The sequence below is a fragment of the Rhipicephalus microplus genome, chromosome X (assembly GCF_043290135.1).
Source record: "Rhipicephalus microplus isolate Deutch F79 chromosome X, USDA_Rmic, whole genome shotgun sequence".
NCBI classification, from domain to species: Eukaryota; Metazoa; Arthropoda; class Arachnida; order Ixodida; family Ixodidae; genus Rhipicephalus; species Rhipicephalus microplus.
Genome location: NC_134710.1, coordinates 343,980,517 through 343,997,617, shown reverse-complemented (window position 1 = coordinate 343,997,617; position 17,101 = coordinate 343,980,517). Strand labels below are relative to the sequence as shown.

General features: G+C 45.1%; 1 protein-coding gene across 3 annotated transcripts in view; it reads right to left on the bottom strand.

Annotated features, from left to right (window-relative positions):
• Window positions 1–17,101, bottom strand: part of LOC119161165 (acyl-CoA Delta-9 desaturase) — a 167,186-nt gene that overhangs the window by 26,945 nt on the left and 123,140 nt on the right. The window lies entirely within an intron of this gene.

Here is a 17,101-nt window from a genome sequence, read left to right as displayed (position 1 = left end):
ACCCTAACAGGAAGCACGCAAGTTCTTTCCTTCCTCTGCGGACCCAAATGACGGACCGTGTGAGTATTACAGGCGCGAAATAACGTCCTGGTATGCAGAATGTTACGAACAAGATAGACAGGAAAACCAAACTAAAGCACAGTGTTCCAGATGACTCACACCGATTGAATAACATGAGAGCAAATACGCTTATCGCTGCAGCTTGATATGTTTCAGCTGTAGAGGCGATACCGTCCGCGCTGTTGATGCTAAAGAACAGTGTATCCTTAAGAGCCGCGAAGGAAACGCAGAGACGAAGAAGTGATTACAGAGTACAGGAGCTTAAGAATCACCTGTCCTGTGCCCTGTGAGAGTGAGAGCTAAAATGTAATGGGGCCGAATAATGCCAGGCCAATTTGACCAACTGATATCGACCATGGTCGCTAGATAGACGTGCTTTCATCAAGTATAGTCATGGTTGAATCCAGTTCGGTGGCATATCAGCTGAGGCGTTTATCGTGTGCGAAAGGGCAGGATCATAGTGTCTCTTTTTAGAGAGATTCGGAAGCTCTAGTTTGCTCTCACACTCATAGAATGTCGTTGAAGGAGATGAAGATCAACATGCTAATGAGGATGAAGAATGTGTACGTGAAGCCAATGGCCAAATGAAACACTCCTAGCACGTTTGCCCTTCGCTGAACAAGTGTGTGAAACGACGGGCCCTTCGCATCGTGAGAAACAACCGCAATTGTCTCGCTAGACTGTATCTTTTTCTTTCTTCTTTTTTTTTTGTTATCTCACTCTGGAAACACAGTTCGCCCATGCCAGACGCCTCCACCGATGAATTCCTGTAATGGAAACCGGCGGCAGGGAGCATAAGGACAAAAAATGCGTGACTTGAAGCTCATTTGACACCGTTCTGTGGCGACTGCCCGCTAGCAAGGCCGTCCATACCAGCAGATGCATGGATGTGTCGCGCTGCTAACGTGCTGTTGGACACGCCTATGTCCATATAGGTTCGAGCATAATCGTGATCATTAAGGCAGGTGTAAACTAGCGCTCGATGTGTGCCCGTGTTTGCAATTTATGTGCTTGTAGTATGTATGGTGCATATTGCGTATTTGTCTCTGCTCATCTATACCCTTTCTTTTCTTTTTTTCTTGTGTTCTTTTGGGGGGGGGGGGGGGGGGTATGCAGCTGCCATGTTTCGTTCGCATGAAGAAAAAAAAAAGATCCACGAACAACTGAAAATTTATTAGACGAATTGACACTGATGTTTTAGTGAACTTTCGGGTCACTCTCAATGGCTTCGTGGTCGTGCGAGTCTCCTTCTGAGTGGAACGCGCAAAAACAATGGAATGGCGTGGCGTACTGTTGCGCCACAACCAACGGAGAATGAGCTGATGAGCTTCGATCTACCGTGATGAACATCACGCTTCGCCTAGATACGTATTCGCGAAGCACAACTGAAAAAAAAATCTAGGCTCATATCGCCATCATCCAACGTGTTCAGGTTTTCACGCAGACGTTTTCGTATCACTGGTGATACAACCTTGTGAATTTACTCAAGACAAACCGGCACACCAGTCAGGAAATCTCCTATACGAGAACCGGCATTAGAACTACTGCATCGCGACAAAAAAAGTAGCCGATAATCTTATCCCTTCCAGCAGTTATCTTTAATATATGTCACGCCACCTTGCATGGTAACGGGAACTAACTTGTGTCTGAGGTGACAACTAATATTGTCTCACAAAGAAAAACGAGCCCCTCAAATTTTCACACGCCTCCTTGAAGTGTTGCCAATGCGCCACACTTGCCACGAGCGTTACTAATGTCCCACAGACAGCGGTGACACTTTGCCGCGACTATAGACACATTCAATGCAATAGCTACAATATCTAAATACGATGCTCGCAAGGTCGTCTTCGTGTGTATGGAGAAATGACTGCTGTCTCGTTCGAAATGGGCACATTAGTGACTGTCATCGCTTTCAGAAACAAAATGCGGTGTTTGCGTGTCCCGGGATATTTTGCGGGCGAGTGTACGCAACTGCGTGACTTGTTCAGCACTACGCAAAACGGTGAGCGTGTTGCACTAATTACCACAAGCAAATTAGTTCGATATCCATTATTAGGTGAGAGGACGCGTTGGTCGGACGGATGACAACGCGAAGTCGACTTGAAGGGCAGAAAGATGGATACTGAACGCTCATATCTTGGAATCGTTAGTTCCTGTCGCAATGAAAATCAGAAGAATACCGTATACTAAACTCACCGCTAGGGTTCTTGGTTAATCTTGAGATTCCCCTGCTCTCTCTCTCTCTCACGCATCAAGGTCAGCTCCATGCTCACGCAGTAATCAGTCTCCATTATTTTCATTTTTTTATTTTGTGACGGCATCATACGGTTGGCGACAGTTATTCGGCCTTGTCATCCATCTTTGTCTCGCGTGAATACAAAAACGTTCCCTCTCGTTCGGTCATGGCGACTATTTCGTCATCTTTTGTATGTTCTCCCATTGTTACCTGGCGGTATTGTCTTTGCGCTGGGCAAAGAGGAACGAGGTTGTGTCGGAGAAAGCAAAACCGGAAAGTGCATGAGGGAAGCAGTTCCAAACGCTAATTTGCTCACAATTGAAAACGTGAATCATGAGACGACCAGTCTCCCTCACGCACTGCGCCTGCTCTCCTTGGTATCATTTCTTACTTTATCGAAACGAATACGGTCGTACTTTAACGTTGCCAAACTTGGTTTCTCTCTCTCTCTCTTTTGGTTTTCCTATGAATAATACTATGCGTGCCGTTCTTGGACACACGTTCAGGTAGGAGCCGTAGTACAATGCACTAACTAACGCAAATTTAATGTACACTACATACATTATTCATGACAACCTGCTTTAGAGAGGAGTTGTGATAAGCCAATAATGGTGTCAATAGTTGCTTGCAAAGCTGTATTCGCTAAAATAGGAGCAGTTTGATGCATTGCTGTTAAAGCCTTGGCAACAACATTTGTGAAATTATTCAACGTATATAGTCATGTCCCAATGCTATTTTAGACTGCAGGCGGTGCTTGAATGCATCTATCAGAATATGGAATAGCCTATGCGGTTTGGAGTTCTTTGCGGCTTCTTTGCGAATACGGGTTGCACTCATTTAACTATACTGGAGAAAGAGATGCTTATACCTGCGCCACACGGGTGCTTGGAAGGCAATCCAACTGATAGTCTATTGACTCAATGGTCAATAGTGGGCTGCTACACGGGGCACTTCGAAGGCCTTCAGGTCAAGTCTATCGAGTCAACGAAGGACCCCATAACTCCATCGAAACTTCTTTAGTCACTGAGCGAAGGAAGCGTAAACACCGCCAACGTGCCCTCTCGTTCACGTGTGTTTGCACAAACGCTTGGCAAAAAGGAATGTAACTAGTAAGCTTTAAAAGCAGTAAATGCGAGCGCTGTGGATTATTTGGTAGCATATTTTTGCCCCTCGAAACGCGGGAACTGCACATTCTCTCAACAACAAAGACTTGCTCGTCTTCACCGTGCCGCCTGGCCATGTGTCCCACGCTTCCCATAGTTTTGATGCTCAAAAACTCGAAAGTTAAATACATTTGTAACTGCAAATGAAAAATTTGATGAAAAATTTAAACGGCATCAGCACACATACCTAAGTTTCTAAATGAATTCACATTATTTACCTTTAGGTGACGTGAACACGAAAATAAATATCCGAAACACCACAAATTTATGCGAAAAATACCTGAACCACTCAACGGCCATTCATAAACTACCGTGCAGCAGCGCGGCAACTCCATCGAGTCGATTAAAGTTGTGGCGTTTCGATAGCCACCGACTGGATGGTCTTTGAAAAGGGTCCATAGTAGGTATTGTGTTCTGGCGTCTTAGCGTGACGCAAGAACACAACTCTGTGTCTGAAACCCTGCTTGCATTCTAATGAAAAGCAGTTCGCGTAAATTTGAAGTGCCGTAAGTTAGCGGTGAGCTAAGCTTTGCATCGCACTAATACGCTAAATCTCATATTACCTAACAGTGGGGGGGGGGGGGAGGGGGTTGATGGCTTACGTAATCAAAAAGCGGTTTTTGGAACCAGCACCGCGATTATGCATCAGAACCACAACGAAAGCCGTATCACGAGACACTGTTCTTGTTCAAGCTTGTACACTGTTCAAGAATATGAGTGCGTCGATGCAGCTGCAACATTAGGCACAACAGGGCCGCAGTATGGCTATTCGCTATCGTCGTTTCGGTATCTCCATCTATTCGCTTCAAGCTGTATGCTAAAGTCAAAATGCAAGTGGCCAGGACTAACATTATTGCTGTTCAGATGGAAGAAATAAATCGGCAGCTTTGGAGATACTTCTGATTGAACATTTCAGCAAAACTTGGGAGATAATTTGGTCACCGAATTGCTGATGCAGTGACATCGTTCGTTTTAGAAAGGAGTGCTGTGTGCACTCACGTTGGCACGGGAAAGAACGCGGCCGAGTGACCAGGCGTGAGCGGCGTCAGGTGTGGGGTGCCACCGCATGAGTACTCCATTTCACAACTTAAATATTCAATGTTGCACCACCTCTACTCGTGGGCCCACGTGAGCGCACGACGACGACCGAGCTGAGCGTTCGGTCGCACTTAACTGTTCACGGAGCGTGAGCAGATGTCGCAATAGTGGGAACGGAGGCATCGCTGTCTTTGGGAAGGTGCCTTCCGAAGGCCGCGCACGTCTCCTGTATGGCGAAAGCAGCTCTGAATTCTCAAGTCGGCCCTGGTCGGTTCCATCACCGGACTACTCTGCACTGAAACTTTATTAAACCGAAACGATTCACTTGTCAAGTGGTCGAACGTGCCTTTCTCGTCCACGACACGCATAGGCAGCGAACGGAGAGAACTTCTTTCAGAATTTCCGCCCGAACTCGGGCACAGACTTGGAAAAAGAATGACAGAAGCTGAAAATAGATTGGCGATTGATGCATATTTCATAACAATGCCTTTTTCACTGCGAAATTTCTCGATAGATAGATAGATAGATAGATAGATAGATAGATAGATAGATAGATAGATAGATAGATAGATAGATAGATAGATAGATAGATAGATAGATAGATAGATAGATAGATAGATACTTCTAAGCAGACAGCACCACGGAAAACAACAAATCTAGCGCTACTTCGCTATGCCATCCAGTAGACTCACTAATTAAACACCGTGGAGTACTGTATTGCCTCTGACAACCCTAGGGACAAATTGTTCGCCAGTGGGTCACTTTTGTTTTGCCGATGTATATCGACAATAACACATATATTTATATTCAGAGCCATTGGGAATGTTCGATTTTTTTTTTCTGCAAGCTGCTCAACAGATCTTGGCAACACAGATACGTGCTGTGAACGCCGTCACTTTCCTAGTAACTGGCACCTTGCTTGCCTTAAAGCCCTTGTTGATTACATTCTTGCTCACATTTTACAGATAACTTCTGGAACAATTTATCTTATTTCAGTGGATGTTGTACGTTTTACTGATATAAGGTGTAGTTCAGCATGGATTTCAATTAGAGCGTGGGCTTCATACTCTGATGACATTACATTGAGCGCAGTCCTTCCACTATTTAGGAACTCTTCGATTTATCGGCGAAGCCCGCGCAATGCCTTCTGACTTCTCTTCAACGTTGTAGAGCTCAGTCACCGTTCTGCCATCTGTCGGAACCAGAGCACACCGTCAGCGACTTTCTCCTCCCCGCTTCATCTGCTTTATTTCCGTCCTTCAACGCGCTTGAACGTCAGCTACGTCACTACGGTGCGGCCGCCATCCAGACGATTCTACAGGCAAGACGCCAAGTGGAAAAGACCGCCTTCGGAGCAAGCTGTTTGAGCAAAGGAAATGTGTGCCATCTAGTGATAAGCTGCACAACTAGCACTTTGCGTCAGAAGGCGGGAAACAATCCGTCATAGGTGAAGAAAAAAGAAAGAAAGGAAGCAATGGGGTAAAAGCGGTAGACGCAGCGCAGGGTCATTTCGCGGCCGGTAAAGCGCGCAATCACCACGACATGCACGCGCGTGACAATCGCCGTTTTCGCTAATTCCGCGGAACGAATCAGTTTAGTTGCCTCAATAAATTTGCAAAACCTATGCTTCACTGATGTTCAAGGCTCTTTACATTGCTCTTTTACGCTTCTCAATAGGGAAGAGAGTTGGTGCGAAATAGGGAACGAAAACTAATGGTACGACGTTTTACTATTGAAAGTTTATTACCCATGCTTCCTATTTATTGAATCGCTGTTTGGTTAACGGTGTAGTGAACAGTATGTGCCCTGCTGTTTCCAAAAAAAGAGGGATTTAAATACATGATCGTATTATAGTTGACACAAATCTGCACTGTCCTTTACTTTTTGATTTCGTTGTCCTTACTGATGGATAAGTTTTCAAGTTTGCGTGTTTGTCTACCTTGTTTTATTTTTTAATGTGTATTATAAACCATGGGCTTATCCAGAGTTTTTCGTTCGGAAGGAGGAGGGTTCTCTGGATACGCCAGTGTTATACATTAAACATTATATAGCGTGCCAAACTTTTTCACTCAAGTAACCTCTCCAGTTATGCTTACTATGCTTCCCTAGTCCGCTGCGGTGCTGTAGCGATAACAGCGCTTGGCTACTAGGACGAAGGTCGCGAGTTCGATACCGGCAACAGTTGTTCCATTTCTAAGGAAGTGAAAATCTTGGGGCCCCTGTACTGTGTGATGTCAGTGCATGCTTGAAAAAACACCTCATGGTCAAAATTTTCTATGCCCTCCACGTGCTAGACCACGTCTGATTGGTTGCCTGGCTCTCGGCTGATGACCTTGCTGCTGATGGCAGTTAGCATAGGCCCGTGTGCTCTGATTTGGGTGCACGTTAAATAGCCCCAGGTGGTCGAAAGTTCCGGAGCCCTCCACTTCGGCGTCTCTCATAATCATATGGTGGTTTTGGGACGTTAAACCCCACATATCAATCAAACCACAGAAGGAGAGTATGTTTCAGGGAAATTGTTTTCTACGGGGTCGGAGAGGGGTGCAATAGCTCTTTATGTATATCCTGGTGTTTTTGTGTGTGCTTGTATATATGCTGATGAAAAATTGAAAATTTTTGGAGTGGGTCTGAAACCCCAACCTTGGCTACGCCAGTGGTTTCTTGCAGTGGAAGTTGTCGGGAAATTGCGAGCCAAAGCAATGTATCGACTTCAAGAAATTCGAGCGTTGTGAGCAACACTTGTGAAAACCGCACGTGATTTCATATTTACTGGGCACTTGGAGGGAAGAGTAGAAGGCGCAATAATTTATGTTATGAGAGTGAATGTCTGTTAAGAATTGATTATAACTTCGGAGGCTCTATCTGGTGCCGTAAAATTAGCTTAACTGATGACTAACACATTCAGTACTATGAATCAACACAGGAACATATGAAAGCTTCGAGAATAGCTCTGCAATTATGGTCTTTCCGATGAGGGCCAGTCAAAAGTTTCAAATAACATTAAGTGGGAATAAGCCATATAGTCCTTTGCCCGAATAGATGGTACAACGTGGTCGTATTCGCCTAATGTGCGTGTCGTGTCTCTTGAAAATAACCGAAATGATGGAGAGTCGGAAATAAAGCACCAAAAGGCGCAGTGTCAGAACGATATCATCCCGTTCACATCTTTTAACGGCCGTTATGCTGATTATTCTTTGTGCATCCCATTAGGACCAAGGGATCACAGAGCACAGCATCACAGCGCGGTACCATCGGCGACAGCTTAGACGAAGAATTTGTACATCGAGTTAATCTACCGCCCTGCCTTCTCACCAATGAACGTCTTGTTTTTTTTTGCTTTTTTGTCTTCGACGGTTATCCATTTCATCAAACCGGATCGATTCCGGTCGTATACACATCTGGCGCATGGATGAAAAAATTTTGGCCATGCCGCATTGGCGCTGCTGGAAGGTCACACGCGGTGCCCCAACGATCAGTCGTTTCTTGAGCGAGTTGTGAGATGTGCCACAGATTTTGCGCGAGTATCGTCTTGTTGGCGTTGAAACCGCGGGAGTCTCTCTTACGTGACATACATTTGCCTTTTTTCCCTTTTGCCGGAACGGCGCCCCGCAGCAACCGCTACCAAGAAAAGTCGGTCACACCACAAATTGAAAGAACAAGATGTGAAAAAAAAAAGTATGAGAGGAGAAGCAGAAACGATTCCTGACAATATGCGGTCGAGTGGACTGCGCCTCTGGCAATCAGTTCAGTTTACTGGAGCGACTGATAAGGAGGGGAAAGGCAAACTACGTGCCGCACATACCGGGACCAGCTTGGCCACCGCTGACTTCGCGCAGTACGCAGATGCGGAAGATATTCAATTCAGATTCACATTTGCGGGGACCTCCTCTTGGCAGGTGTAAGTCGCCGAGGTACGAGACAAGATTGTGTGACATAAGTTCAACGAAAAAAAAAAGGACGGGGGGGGGGGGGGAGTGAAACAGAATGCCTGTGGGGCATGCTCTTTGGTTTTTGACTAGACCACATTCAGAACAGTGTCCCTATAGTACACCTCATGAGTCAAACCGGTGTGCGAATGTCATATTGTTACTTGGTACTAATTAACGCGAGTGGTAACGTCACCAGCTACGGGGCAGTTGCGCCATGTGGCCGTAAGGTAACGTAGCTACGCGTTTCAAATGTTATTGCTGATTGGTGGAGCACCCAGTTCAACTTGGTTAGTCTAATGCCCGCTTACTCGGCTATGCAGCAGTAGAGATTTTGAGGTTGAAGTTGCTTTTTCGGCGAAATGGGAAGGAAGAAGTGGGCGGGGGGGGGGGGGGCACTTTATTTTTGAATGAAATTCTTGTGTCATTTTACATTTGCACCAAAACGGCTCTTATATATGCTGTTCGATGCTCTCCACACCCCCTTCCTTCCAATCCCAACCGTAGTAAGGATGAGCGTGCGCAAATTACTTTTCCAGATGACATCGTTGTCCAATTACGTATTTTAACACCTCATGATCCATTGTAGGCTGCGGATTTATTCCCCTGTTGCAATCGCATTTATGTTTCACCTTTGCTACAACTATACGGTAACCACTCGGGCATACTTTTGTATGTTTATCAGCTGCTATATGTGATAAATGTATACATGAGGAGACAACCTTTTCCATTGTTACGGCGCCTCTGTTTCTGCTCGATGCGTAGAGCGCTGAAACTTCCTGTTTGTGAAAGCCTTCCTTTCTAATTTCGCAATGGTTACAATGCTACTATCTTGTGCGTCGGGCAGACAATCGCGTCTATAGTATGCTGACAAAAAAAAAAAAAAACCAAACACTTATCTGACAAATATATTCAGACAAAAAAAAGGACAAAACAAACATGCAATCTATTCTTTTAGATGCTAGAGATCGGGAAAGGATACCGAAAATCTGCTTCGATCGCATCTGGACTACCCACGGCACTGGCGTAGATTGCCAGCTGGACTGAGAGACGCCGCCATAAAGCGCGGTCACGAGTTGCGGTGGCAAGGCCTAGTGAAGTGTGGCCAGCTTTTGCAGTAGATTAAGTAGGCATACTATCATGAAATCGCTTACCTTGAGATCGGCTGATCGACTCACGTTATCTGTCGTCACTGCTGGATTCCAAGTAATGGAAAGTTTTCTGCGTTAGACAGCGGATGACGGTAGGTGTCGCTGAGCGGAATGAGCAGTTCGCGCCAATCCTGAATTGACTCTCGCGAGCTTTCGACTATAGCACACGACACGCATGAACGCTCTCATACTTGACTCCTCACCTCTCGGGCACTTCCTGGCCCCTAGTCCGCCTGGGTGGTAGAGTATAATACGTCGTTTTGTTGTCGCAGGTTCGTTCGCGGACGTAAAGGTCGCATTTCGATTGAGGTGAAAGGCTAGAGGCACGTCTATTGGGAGATGCCAGCGCACTTTAAAGAAAGCCAAATTGTAAAAATTGCTGGAGCTCTTTTATTCTTCTTCTTCTTCTTCTTCTTCTTCTTCTTCTTCTTCTTCTTCTTCTTCTTCTTCTTCTTCTTCTTCTTCTTCTTCTTCTTCTTCTTCTTCTTCTTCTTCTTCTTCTTCTTCTTCTTCTTCTTCTTCTTCTTCTTATTATTATTATTATTATTATTATTATGAGTAGCAGTAGTAGTAGTACTAGTGTTGCTGGCCCCAAGAACCGTATTGATTGTATATCGCTGGAAATAGATTCTCACCACAAACCCAGTTGCTTGGAAGAGCTTGACGCGGCCAAGCGGATAGCACCGCCAGCTGTTTATCTGCTGCGTGATGGTGTGCGGCGAGATTGCGTGGCGCTGTATCGCGCGATGCTCGTACGCACGCAATGGTACGTTCCTTGGTCCGTTGCACTCTAGTCTTGAGTACAGGTTCCCACGAAGATCTGTCGACTCGGCAAGGACAATATGTTCGATAGGGGGTTGAATTGTGCAATAAAAAAAAATCACAGCTTATCCGCTGAGGGCATGATGATGAGTGGGGCGAAGCATCCGTTTGTCCATTCGTTCTTGGTTCCGTCCGTCCATGCATCCGTCTGTGCGTCCGTCTGTGCGTCCGTCCGTTCTTCCATCGATTCATGCGTCCATCCATCCATGCGTCCGTCAGTGCATCTGTCTGTATGCCTGTCCATCCATCCATCTAGTGAACACTTCGAGTATCACCTTCTCGCATCTTTTCATCATATATTCAGCATATAAAAGTAGCCATCCAGCGGACATTCCAAGGACTAAACAAAACGTGGCACTCGCACACTTTCTAACAGCCTGCGCTTCGTGTCTACTTTCCAACTTTCACCGCCTATAGTTCACGGCTATGTATATACTGGTTCCCTGTATTCATGGCACTGTGGCCCAACCCTCGCTAGAGCTTGCTAAAACCAAGGAGGTTACGCCCAGCGAATTTGTCGTCTGCTAGTTTGCCTGTCCCTCTGTCCACGCATCTGTCCATGCGTCCATATAGTGAAAATTCCAATTACTACCATCCCGCACCTCCTGTGGCACGTCCACGCTTCTAGAGCGGATATGTGCCACCGGTGGATACTTGATATATACATACTTCGCGGACGCACGACCCATGCCTTAAGGAGCTTCGCCCCTAAAGCGATTATACGTTTGCATTAAACTGTTTTTTCTCGAACTCCTTGCAAAGATTGTGACCTAACAGGGCAAGTACTTTCCGAAACAACACAATGCTTGTCAACTGAACTGTCCCACCTGAATTTTTAAGGTTGAAATACGATGCGTAAATGTCACGAATGGTTGTTTCTTACGTTTTGTCAAGTGTTGCATTCAGTCACCTCGCGTGCTGATCGGGTAACTGAGCCTTAGGATTGCTACGGCATCTTTTCGATGCCTACAGTATAGTTTAGGCCGCTGTGCATACAAACAGCACGTTTTTGCACTTGCTTCGGTGTATTTATTTCTTTATTTAGTTGAGTGTGGAACATTTTTTGTGTCTATGTCATGCGTGCGTGCTCTTCATATTTTTTGGACAGACAGGAACGCGGAACAGCTGTTGTGGACGCTGGCTACGAATTTAAAGTTTATTGCACAATGATATATACCCGATGTAACGTGTTGAGCACATAAGAATAGAGAAATAAAAAAAAAACACTCATAATGACCACAAAGAAGTATCTCGAGGCTGGCGAATAAAAATAGCCTTTAGTTATCAATTTATTTCTACATAGCTCTACCGAAGTGGCCGTAACGCACGTATTTATAAAAGCCCGACGTTTCGTTCTCAAAAGGAAGCAAGTAATATTACAGAAGGCACTCGTGTATGGAAGACAGAATCCCCATAAACTATCTGAGTCGCTTCTGCGCAAAAATTACTTATAGAGGGAGGTTAGCACAACAGTAAATTCTTGCATCTTTCTGGCTGTCCGAGGAATATGACCACTGCTCACGAGAAAGTGGAAAGTCTATTAGTGCTTTTTTTTTCTTAGCGCCACTTTCCATAACTCATTACTCGGAAACTGACTTGCGCGACTTGTTGGAACGAACGATAACATGACTGCGTACTAGATGGAATCGATAGACATGGTGTACACGGATAATATGTCTACTCCAAACACAAAGAGGTCAAATACCACTGGACAATGAGGCGCGGGAATAGCGTATGTCCTTTGTTAATTTTTTCTGACCATTAGAATTTAGCCCCCAAAGCAATGCGGGCGCTGATAGACGCAGTGCGATGCAACCATCAGTCTACCTGTAATGAAGCTGCGACGTCCACGGACTTGTCGTGCATACGTTTCGCCGAACACCGCACGACAGTATACACATGAACTCAATAATAGAGGCGGATAGCGAGTGTACTATACCAAAAGTGGGTGGTGTCATTATCTGTGGATCGTAAGCAGCTGCCCGACAAAAGTGTATACCCACTGAGTTACCACTGTTTCCTCCAACACAAGTTACGGTCATTCAGACTTAAAATCCTTTTGACTATTGGAATCTGTTCACGGAGTTGTGTACATATTACCGGATTACAAGTATATCCGTTGGAGTGGCGAAGCCACCAAATTACAACACTCTGCAAGTAATCCACCGCGTATATATATAATACAAAAGTCGCAAAAACTTGGCCCGCCGAAGTTTGGGTAATGGTCCACAGCCCGCACGTCACACTCTCTGGCCCATATTTCTCCGATGAGCTCGAATGTCCGTGGCATCGCTAAATGGTGCCCGTGTTATTTTCTCGCCTATCGTGTTTCCTTACCTTGTGTTCGGGTAAGCTACACAGAGGTAACTAATAGTAAGCATTGTTTTTTCGTGAGGATCCTCACGTAGTCAAAAAACCACGGTACCAAAGCCCCACCTTCAAGATCGATGTCCATATTTTAGTAACTGTGGAGATCACCATCGATGTTTCCTGAATCCTGACGTCGAATTTTTTTCAGAGGTCGAAAATACCTCTTTTCAAACTGCAATGGCACAGCTGACATTCTGTTTCACCTCACCGCATATACCACTGGAGAGAACCGGCTTTTGCTGATCCGAGTTGGAGACCCCCAATATATTACACGGACACTGCGCGGTGTCACCTTATGGCAGACGGAATTTAGCATCTTTCTTTCTTTCTTTGATTTATTGATTGATATGTGGGGTTTAACGTCCCAAAACCACCATATGTATACGAGAGACGCCGTAGTGGAGGGCTCCGGAAATTTCGACCACCTGGGGTTCTTTAACGTGCACGCAAATCTGAGCACACGGGCCTACAACATTTCCGCCTCCATCGGAAATGCAGCCGGGATACAAACCCGCGACCTGCGGGTCACCAGCCGAGTACCGCCTTAGCCACTAGACCACCGCGGCAGGGTTCTTTCTTTCTTTCTTTCTTTCTTTCTTTCTTTCTTTCTTTCTTTCTTTCTTTCTTTCTTTCTTTCTTTCTTTCTTTCTTTCTTTCTTTCTTTCTTTCTTTCTTTCTTTCTTTCTTTCTTTCTTTCTTTCTTTCTTTCTCTCTTTCTTTCTTTCTTTCTTTTTCTTGATGAATCACTACCACCCATATAATACAACATCCTATAATACATCTCAGGCCCACTAAAGTTGTCTCGTCTTTTTAGAACGTTTCGCCCCAGTTTTCTTTTCTTTTTCTTTCTGTGTTTTGCAGTCAAGGGTATCGATTCCTGCCTTGAAGCCGCAATCATGGCCGTGTCACGCGCCGCCACCTTTACGAAAACACCAATTCCACGCTCAGCGCAGAACTTTTTTCCTCTAACTGCCCTCGCGTATACATATATTATTATTTTTTTGTCCTTTCAGTCGGCATCTTTTTCCGTTGGCAGCGGAACGATGCCGGTTAGCACGCTCGCAACATCGGAATAATCTCGAACATTCTCTTTCCTTCTGAAGCCGGGGTGGCTTAAATACATACTGGCATCGGCACGTTCCGCACGTCAGAGAGCATTCGCTTCCTTGTTGGGGCCGTCAACACGTGGTCAATGCCACCTGAGTTGCTGCCTTGTGGCCGTCAGCTTCCTCTGCTATGAGAAGCTGTAAAATCTTTGACGAGTTATACGCTCGTAGCTAAAGGCATCGCCCAATTGCTTATTTTTGTCAACGTCGTCGAGTCGACGCCGCCACTCTTTAGCGCGGACATTTAGCTCGCATTACCAGGGAAAACAAACAAGCAAGCCGGAAACTTGTCAAGAACCCTATTTCTATTTTGTATCCTGGCTGCCACAGGAATCTTCACGCTTTCCCATTTCAATATTCACCTTTTCATTTAATTTTCCTGCGTTGCCCTCGGCACGTTTTGGTAGGGTTTCTTAAGGACCGGGACAATTTATGAATCGCCAGAATGGTAGCCTTCGAGACGGAGAGGTGCTTTAATTTCACTTTCAATTTATTCTACACTGAAATGGAAGAATGCCCGAACAAAAAGTAGCAATTCCCCCTTGACAAGGTTCAATCCCACACAAGACATACAACAACGAGCGTTATAATACAAACTTTTACGCGACTTTCCCGCTCGGGGAAGGACGCAGCACGCCGTGCACATCGGGGAAGACCGTGGATTGCACTGAAGCGACAAGTTGAGAGCGGTGCAATACTTCGCGCGAAAAAATATTTCAAGTGTTTCCCTCTTCATAAGGCCTATAGGTGATGTCAAAAATTACTTTACGATGACCAAATCAAGAGCACCGCTGAGGGCTACAGAACTGAACACCGTAGATATTTCTTAGCAAGCGCATTTTTATCGCGCGTAGTTGAAATAAACCAAGAGAAAACTGTGCAGCCATATTGCTATGAAAAGGTGAGGGTGTGTTTCGGTTGACTTCATTTGTGAATTGCCACGATTATTTTTTTTCCTCTTCGTAATAGGAGAGAAAAGGGGTTTGAAGCAGATGTAGCAGTGACGAACACTGTTCTTTGAGCTCACAAAAGCACTTTCTAGGTATCATCGCCTGAAGTACGACAGTATAACGCAATCTAAATTTGCGTAAAAAAGCAAAGTATGCTCATTCCGGAACAGAATAATAAGTCAAAGTATCCTATAAGGCTTATCCTAAGGGCGACATCGTTTACATGGTTTCAAAAATCGTATTTTTTATTAGTGGTGGCTGGCAGTCCAAGGCGCTGCTGTAATTCCAGGAGCTTTCCGGCGCAATATAACTATATAATGCTTCAAGAAGCCCCGTCTGGATTTGTTGTATATCGCGAGCATTTTCTGAGCATTCGTGTGTGACATCAGCTGATTGATTTACTTTGGCGTCTTTCTTAGCACAAAGGAACATATGAACTCAATAAAAATGATTATTTTTTTTCTTAAGTTTGGCGCACCGGAAATATTACACGAAAATTCAACAGTTGCAATTTCAGTTAAATTATGTTAGAATCGTCTCAGCGGTGGTGTGATCATTAAATTACGATTCTTACTGATCTGATGTTTTTTTTAAACACTACCAACACACTTCACCAGGAACCAAATCTTTCGCTAACTCATTTGAACATGTGGCGCCTATCTCTGCGCTAAGAAATATCCAATGTACGTATATGATGTTTGTTGCAAGTGCGAGCGTCAAAAGCAATGATCAACGTTTGGTGTTGGTAGAACAAAGACGAGATAAGAAGTGAGGCATTATAGCTCGTTTACGTGGGGTTAATTTCAGAAAACTATGTATCAACAAAAGGATCTGATGCAGCTTCTTGTCGACAATGTCGCAACATAACAAGGCACGCTCAATGAGATCAGCCAGCACCGCTCTTATTGCGGAGTCTACAGTACATGCGTGGTGGACCCATTGGGCCCTTCAACTATTTCTACGGAATTACATGTAATTCTTCCAGAGCAAGAAGGTTATGGTGTTGAAGCTTGTGACACTACTTGAACACCATGGCCTTTTTGTATTAGAGCTTGTTTCAGTGCTTCGGTCATGTTCGAACAATTCGCACTTACCCAGGTTACCTGAAAGGAAGCTGTGGAAATTGCGTGTGCAAGCGACTTTCGGTGCAGCCGAAAACACCAGCCACATTGCGTTCGCTTGCACTGCTTTTACTTACGCACCTATGCTTTTTGCGTACGCCCCACGGACAGCGTCTCCTATTCTTAGGTCCTTCATTATTAAAAATGCCGAATGTTTGGTGCATTCCGAAGCACCTATTTGGACGTATAGGCAAACCGGCATAATTGCGATATTTCTTTCAAGGGTATGAAGACCGCGAGACCACTACCAAACAGAATTGATTAATCGTTCTCCCACGCTGAATCACACATATAGGCCAGTATTGCGCAGCAATTTCTTTCTCGGCGTTTACGTCTTTTTGTGTTTTACACGCCTGGCCAGTGGCCAGGGCGGCCCTCCGCGTACGTGGTCAACGGGATCATCCGATGGTGGGCGGCAGATTAAAAAGCAAAATCCAGCCTAACGCGCCGCTAAAAAATGCCGTTGGCCTTGGGGGTGACCCCAATGCAGAGACGATGCGTTATGCCTGATTATAACGGTTAGTCTGGGGTCACTACTTTTCTTCTTTTCATTCACAATCATACTATTACGTGTAGCTAGCAAATTATGCAATACCCTGGTTAACCTCCTTGCCTTTTCTTTCTTATCTCACTTCCTACTTAAATATACGGCTTTGATTTTGTTTTGCATAACCGTATTGTAACTTGCAGAGCGCTCTGAAACTACCATCCGAAAATTACTGGGATAACCGTACTACACCACTGCGTAGCAAGCTAATTTGTCACTATAGGTGCGTTGATGGACAATGCGATCAGCCTCGCATCAAGCCATCCTGCAATCGCATGCTAGAATTGGGCCCGGCTAGACGTCCACGCACTAGCCAATTAGTTAGAGCTATATGAGCAGGCAAATCTGACCAATTAATAGAGATCTAATGAGTCATCGTTGGCCCATCTGAAACGTCCGTTTTACTCCGGAGTCTGCCTCGCGCTTCTGGAACCATTGAATACGTATGGGACATAAGATGACCACACAGTCCAGCTTATTGTGTTAATCGACACGCTTAATAATTCGTACAAAAGTTGCGTGTGCAGCTATTACGATAAAAGGGAGACCGGTAGCCAGCGGAGTATCCGTTGATTCACGTGAAATATTGTGATAAACAGCACGGTTGGAGT